The sequence below is a fragment of the Chenopodium quinoa genome, unplaced genomic scaffold (assembly GCF_001683475.1).
Source record: "Chenopodium quinoa cultivar QQ74 unplaced genomic scaffold, ASM168347v1, whole genome shotgun sequence".
NCBI lineage: Eukaryota > Viridiplantae > Streptophyta > Magnoliopsida > Caryophyllales > Amaranthaceae > Chenopodium > Chenopodium quinoa.
In genome coordinates this window covers 741,483-749,312 of record NW_018743575.1, presented here as the reverse complement: position 1 = coordinate 749,312, position 7,830 = coordinate 741,483, and the positions used below count along the sequence as shown (strand labels likewise).

General features: G+C 31.6%; 1 long non-coding RNA gene across 1 annotated transcript; it reads left to right on the top strand.

Moving 5' to 3' along the window:
* Positions 1–4,107: 4,107 nt before the first annotated feature.
* LOC110682674 lies at positions 4,108–5,225 on the top strand. Its single transcript, XR_002503432.1, has 2 exons — positions 4,108–4,265; positions 4,822–5,225. It is a non-coding gene; the product is annotated as an uncharacterized LOC110682674 (long non-coding RNA).
* Positions 5,226–7,830: the final 2,605 nt, after the last annotated feature.

The following is a 7,830-nucleotide window of genomic DNA, read 5'->3' as shown; positions in this document are numbered from 1 at the left end:
TCTCCTCTATTTTTTGTAATTTCGTTGATTTTGTGATGAATTTGATTGGTATTCTTGAAGAGATTGTTGATTTAGGTTAGTTTATGTTATTGATTTATAATTTAGCTTAATTAGGTTATATTTTTTGAATCTTTGATTGATATTTCATATATAATATTTGTGTGTTTTATCAATTTGGAGTATGTGATGAATATCAATTAATTGTAGTTTATTTCTCTCTCCTCTCTCTATTTTGTTTTTTTTTTTTTTTTGGTATTCTTTTGATTCCTAATCTATCCTGTTAAAGATTGATAATTATTTTCTCTATGATGAACCAATAATAGATTTAAGATGGATTTTCAAATTTTTAGTGTTAAAGCAATTACAATCGAATTTGTGTACAATTTTGGTAAAAAGAAATGAACACGTAGTACTTTAAAAATGAATATTTAGTACAAAATGAATATTTTGTACACTAAAAATGAACATTCAGAACATGAAAAATGAACATATTTAAACAATTTATTTTATATTTATTTTTCGTTAATAATTTTGTACAATGAATTTGAACTTATATGAATACATGAAAATCATATTCTTTTTTAATATACTAAATGTTTATTATTTTTTTTTCACGTGTTCATTTTTGTACGTTTTCATTTTATTTAATTAGTTCATATATCAATTATGAAATGTATGTTCATTTTATTAGGTATGGTCCATCTAGTCTATGATTGTATGATAAATGTTCATTTTAATAAACTAAGTGTTTATATTTTTTTTTACGTGTTCACTTTTTATTACTAAATGTTCATTTTTTTTAAGTGTTCATTTTTTATTACTAAATGTTCAATTTTTTTTTACGTGCTCATAATTTTTTTTTTTTTTTACTAAATATTCATTTTAAAGCTGTGGTTTGTTAAAGCTTTGGTTCAGTAATAATATGATTGTATGATAATCATATTCATTTTTAATATACTAATTAATAAGAATTTTTTAAACACGTTCACTTCTTAGTACTAAATATTAATTTTTTTACATGTTCGATTTTTATTAATAAATGTTCATTTTTTTTAACGTGTTCACAATTTTTAACTAAATGTTCATTTTATAGAGCATGATACAGTTATTGTAGCTGCACCATGATATAGCTAAGACCTTTTGATGATAAAGGGCAACTTTTTCATTTTCACTTTGGGCCCCGAAAAACATCCGAGACGACACTACGCTTATGTATTCACAAAATAATATTTTTATATACTTAACGTACCTTATAACTATACGACACATATATTATTATTTGGTGGTCATTTTATCATAAGTTACGTAACACATGATAACAATGATAAGCTGGTGCACTACAGTATACAAGTTGCTAATTAGGCATTAATTCAACATTTCTAAAAGGCCAAAACGCACTTCAGTAATGTAATTAGTATGAAGACACCTTAAGATAACGAAGATATGTTATTATACTAATTTATAATACTTATTTGTAGTGGTAATCTACTAGACTAGATAGGACTTATAAAACGGGTTATTCACCATATACTCCTAAGTTTTTTGTTTATTCACCATATCCTTAAAATTTTTCAAATTCACCATAAATCCTTGAGTTGTTACAAAAATTCACCATATAACCTTTAATGACAACTAAAAGAGTAGAATTTGGTTAATCATGCATCGAAACCACCTTAGATCTCCCCCCATCCCGAAACCACCTCTCCTTTCTCCAACCCCCAAAACCACTCCAAATTTCCATAAACATATCCGTATGATTGATTTTGAGGATGAAAAAAGGAAATTTGGGTGGTTTTGAGGGTGGAAAAAAGGAATATGGGTGGTTTCGAGGATAGGGGAATGTATTTAGGGTGGTTTCGGGTCATAATTTACCCTAATGACTAACGAAGTTAACAATTATTAGTCATCAAGGGTATATGGTGCACTCGGGGGATATATGATGAATTTAAAAAATTTCAAGGGTATATGGTGAATAAAAAAAAATCAGAAGTATATGGTGAAAAAATCGCTTATAAAACAATACTAGCTAGTAGAATTTGAATTTTAATTATGTACAATCGTTTTGGCTTTTTAACTGGTGTACACATCAAGGAAATTATCTTTTTAATTAATGTTAGACCTTGCCAATGCACGAGTCTAAAAAAAAAATTGTATATAAACCCTGTTTAATTACTGTTTGGGCCTAGCCTATATCTTAAGTCCAATAGCCTGAAATTACGAAAATACTCCTCCATGATCCAGTCCATCATTAGTTGGAAAGTACAGATTCACCCCTGATCTGTCCACTCAAGTACAGCTTTGTCACCTGAAAGTACAATTATTAATAGCTCTCCGATCATTAATGAAGAGGACTTTTTCCTAATTCTCTTTCTTTCTCTCTCTACTTTCTCTCACAAAGAACTCTCTCTCTCTCTAGAAAGTACATTCGCTGAGTTAAATATCGGAGGGGCTTTTTCGGGTCACACTCCTTGGGCAGCTTACCTACTATGTTTTGCAGGCCTAGTTCTCAGGCGTCAAGGCAAAGCTCTCGGAATATACCTTTGCTTGGTGGAGCCGAAGGACATTTAGACAATTGGACAATAGGTTTAGGACATCTTGATACCTTACCCTAACAAGCTTAGGAGGAGTTTGTTTCCGGAAACAATTACTTATAAGCTCTGTCTAAAAAATAATTATTTATATATAAGCAAAACTAATATTATAATAATAACAATAAACATGAATGTTTGCACTTGAATGTTTGATTCGTTACTTCTGAATTTTGATATTATATTAAAGTGTTATACCAATACCACGTATAATGGAAACAAGTAGCTTTTTAATTTGTTCTTTTGGATATAATCTTGGAAGTCTATTATGAGCTAATTTAATTCATTAGATCAAATTCCTACTTTTCCCACTTAATCAAAATTCACAACATTAATGTACTCCATATTTTTTATTTATTTATTTATTTTTATTTATTTTTATTTTTTTTACTTATGTGTCACTTTTCTAAAACATCCATTACTATTAATTACTTACTATGTTCTCTTTTATTTTGTAACATTTTGAGTTTTTGTAACATTTTGAGTTTCACGTTTGTTGATGGTCAATTTTCAGTCTGTTTTTTTTTCTTTTTTACTTGACCAGTTTCATTTATCACGCAAGTCAGTGCAGAGCTTTAACTATCAATAACTTTAATTTATATAAATAAAAATTGTAAACGTTATATATATTATGATAATACTTAAAGAGACGATTTTAAGATCCCACATGATGACTACATTTTTCCTTACATATAATTCACATAATTCACATAAGACGGTCAAAAAAGAGAAATTGAATAGTGTAAAATCCAAAGCGGATAAAGTAAAAAAGAACGGAGGTTGTATATCTCTAATTACAAATATATAAAAACTATATAATTTGATAGTGTAAAACTTACTTTGATACGAGTATAACAAGATCCAAAATGAATATATTTTTCCCCATAATATAAATCTACAAAGATAATCAAATAGGAGACCGTTAATAGTGCAAATAAATTTACAAATGTTGCAACTAAAACAAATTGGGAAAAGAATTTACTCACTAAGTCACTATCTTAATTCTTCTAAATTTTTGAATTTACAATTTCCTAAAAAAATTTCAATGACAATGATAGTGTTAGGTCCTGTTCTTCTTAACTTATTTTCAATTTAGTTAAGTTTGGTTCATTATTGCTGTTGTGTTGTTACGTTGTTTTCGTTTTAATAATACTACCTATATTACATTTTCATTTATCAGCCTAATTCAGTTATTTTAGTTCACTTCGCTTAGTGCAGTTCAATCCAATTCAAAAGATCATCAAGGTCTTAGTACTTAAACAAAAAAGAAAAAATAAAAAATAATAAATAAAAAAAAAAAGGTTCGGAATCTATGCTTATATGGAAAATGATATGGCGCATAAATTCATCAAAAATTTGATTGAAATCACGAAAATTTAAAATTCCACGGAATATTCCATCAAGCTAGACCCAACATTGCATAGTGGATTAGTGGCCAATTAGAATACTATTAATTAGTGGTCCTAATTTGTGTATAATAATACCCAATTGGTCAGAAGAAACATACTATAAATAGAGCAAACATAGTGTAGTACATTCACCAACAATACAAGCCACAAATACAACATACTTCATACTCAAAACACAAAGTTAAACAACTCTTCCTAACAAAAACAATGGAAACCAAAGTTGGGTACAAGAGAATCGTAGTAGCACTCTTTTTCATCCTTGCAACAGGTATATATTTCTTTATCCATTGTAATTTTGTCTATTCGTTTAATATAGGCATGAAGATGCGTGCTCGTAATATTAACATATATACACCCGATTTGCTGTTTAATAAATATCCCAGTTATAGTTATGCATAACATGATCTATTGATCACATGTCAAACTGCCACTTGATAACATTAAAGTCCCAATGCAAAGTGAGATATATATATATAAAAATTTATGATTCAATTATTATTTTAATTTCAAAAACTGTTAGAATCTTTGTTATATTTATAAAACAATTAAAAGGCCGATACAATAATTAAAATATTTTTTTCTTGACAAGAGATGATAGGACTTTAAGTATATTACAAAGGAGTGTAAATTATGTGATTAACGTGACTATAGAGTAGAAATACCTTCATGTTTGCTTCACCTAAAATTATTTAGTTTCTAAATACTTCTCTGAATTATTTTAGCAATTTGCTATCTTAGATGATACGTACTAAAAAATAGATATTTACGTAATATGTATAACTCACATGTTATTTACTTGTATAAATTAATTTTGTTGTACGTAGTGATGCTGCAAGTCCTTGCTGTGAAAGCGCAACAAGAGAATCCAGTGTGCGAAGAGCACCTTGGACATCCATGCACTCCTGGTGTTAGAGAATGTTGTGCTAACACTGGACGCCAATGCGTGTCCGCACCGTCTTTGAACGGTTTCCGGTGTATGTAAAACCGCCATCGCTTACCACCAACTGCAACATTAACGACAACCTAGTCTACTGCTTTATTATGATGTCTTTCTTTTCATTTAATCGTACTTTACTTAAGGTTCAGATATATTATCGTTTGTAAGTGTTTCTGTTTGTAATTTGATTTCTTGTTGGGTGGTGAGTCTCTGGTCTATCTTTGCCAATGATGGTATGGATTAAAATGGTTGTCTTGTGCTATAAATAAAGATTTTCGTTTCTATTTTTTATTGTCTTGTTTTGGTTGGATTTTTATGTGTGTCGTAATGAATGCCAACTAGTAGAGCTATCAAAAAATAATCCTACCCAATTGTATTGGATTAACAAGTAAGAAAATGAAATTCGTGACTCGAACCAAACATGACTTGATATTAACTTATAATCGATTTAATCTAGTACATAAGACTCGAATTTATTTATCCAATCTGATTACCAGCATGATTTGGCTCGATAGGGATCAAAACCGAAACGAGCATCCGACTCAATTAGAGAGATGCATGTATGGGGAATTTAAAATTGATTTAACTTTTGCAAGTGAATATTTTCATTTAGCAATGAATTAACTTTTGCAAAACTGAAAATAAGTAGAGAGTTGCCAACAAATCTTCAAAGAATTGAAGATGCATAATAAATAACTCCTATTGGCTTTACAATTAAGGATAAATCAAAGAGACAATAATTAGGGTTCAAATGAGAAAAAATCGAATAGATCAACAGTTTAGGGACTATTTGACATCATAAGTTTATTATTAAGGATGAAAACATAAAAATAGCCAAAGAATAAGTTTTATACTTTATCACGGCCCCTCATGTGAGAGCATGTTGGGGTTGAAACATAGATGCAACATGGCCCAGCCTACCCAGCACTTTAATCACACTTGAAAGAAGGGGTGATCGGATGATAAGATTTGAACCCTTGATCTATATGTTACATTGGCTTCGATACCATGTTAAAGTGCCACCTCAACCAAAATCTCAAATAAAGCTAATAATTGAGACTTAAGAATATGCTTCATGCTCTATCAATATATATTACCCCCATTTCAAAAGTTTTCCACAATTACTATATTGTAGACTCTTGTTTCTAGCTAGAATTGTTTAGGAAAAAATGGGCATAAGAGGCAATCTGCAATGAGAGCACTGGAAGCAACTAAGGATCAAATTCAAAGTGGGATCATCTTGATAACATAGCTTTTTCTTTATAATTAAGGAAAGGAAGGGTCGTTTAAATATATCATAGGGACCACTGTCTCCTGAAGATCAAGATGAGGCTTAATTTATATGTGGGTTAGGTTAGGATCCTAGGAAGATGGGATCTCTCAACTGTATCTATGATTCTTCCCCAAAATATTATTGGTGCCATTAAAGCTATCAAGATCTTCCCTGTCAAAACTGATAGCACGGTCTACTCTCATGCAAGTGGGGAGTCTTTCAATGCTACTGCAATGTATAGACAAAAGTGGCTATCTAACAATGCTATAACTTCTGCCTCTGTTGTATGGGATAAAATATGGTCTTCTACTATTCCCCCTAGAGTCAAAATCTTCTTTTGGCAAGTGAGCTATAATGTTATCGCTATTCGCTACTAAGTAAGCTTATCTTTAGGACAGGTATCCTAGCCTTCTCCTCATATATATGTCCGTTTTGCCAGGCTTTCAATGAGACTGCCATTCATATCTTGAAAGTTTGCCCTAGAGCCAAGGAGCTTCAGGATTTTCTGAACCCCCAACCTGTGACCCAAACCTATCCTTCTGAGAATGGCTAATATATAATCTCAATCTACATCACTCTATGAATAACATTCCTTGGCTAGTGGTCTCGCTTTGCCTTTTGCTGCTAGGCCATTTGGAAAAAGGAAGAATGCTTGGGTGTTCTTCTAAGCTAGTACCCCTTGACATCTGCTTTAAAATATGTCAAATGGCTCTGTGCTGAGTTTTCTATGCTCAGCCTTCTCCCACTTTTCCTCACCCTTCTACAAAGCTCGTCCATCCTCTTAATATCTCTGAGTTCACCATTGTAGTGGATGCAATGCTTCCTTTCACCTAACCACATCAGAAGTGTAGTAGGAATAGGGGGGTCTGCTACACATATTCTAAGGAGCGGAAAGGGGGTTTCCTAATGTAATCCGCAGTTGAAGATGGAAATTAACTTTGCTGAATACCTAGCTATTCTAGTTGCTGCTACTGCCTAGTCTAGAACCAAAAAGATTAGGAGGATGTCTGCATTAGCTTTGATTCTAGAACAGTTGTAACTAGAGTCTCTAGGGTCCAAAAGATCAGAGATAAATATTTTAACATTTCATATGCTTGCATAGAGCTCATGCGTGCAAAGTAACAGGGTGAGGAATGTTCTATGTCACCCAAGGGATTAGGTAGCTGTAGTGCAGACACATCCGATCTCATGGCACACTAAGCTAGACTGGTGAATGGAGGAGCTGATGTGCTTTGGAACTTGGAAGCTATCCCCATTCCTAGTAGCACTAGTAATTCAAGCCCCTGAAAAAAAATGTAAGGCATTGAAGAATGAGGAAGACTCGTACAGAATTAATGATATTATATATAGGAGTTTGTTAGCTATACTAAGGAGTGTACAAGCCGATTGATGAGAAAGAATTCTGAGGGGAGTTGGTTCTTGACCATTGGTCAAGATGGCTGAAATATGACAGTAAATTTAAAGAGGAAGAAAAGAGAAGAGAGAGAATGCTGCCATTGAAGAGCTTGAAGGAGCTTGGAGGAAGAGAGAGAAAATGACAGTAAATTCTGTAGAATGAAATGTTAGGATACTAAGATACTATTACTTCATACTATTTATGCTATTTATACAACTAAGTACATT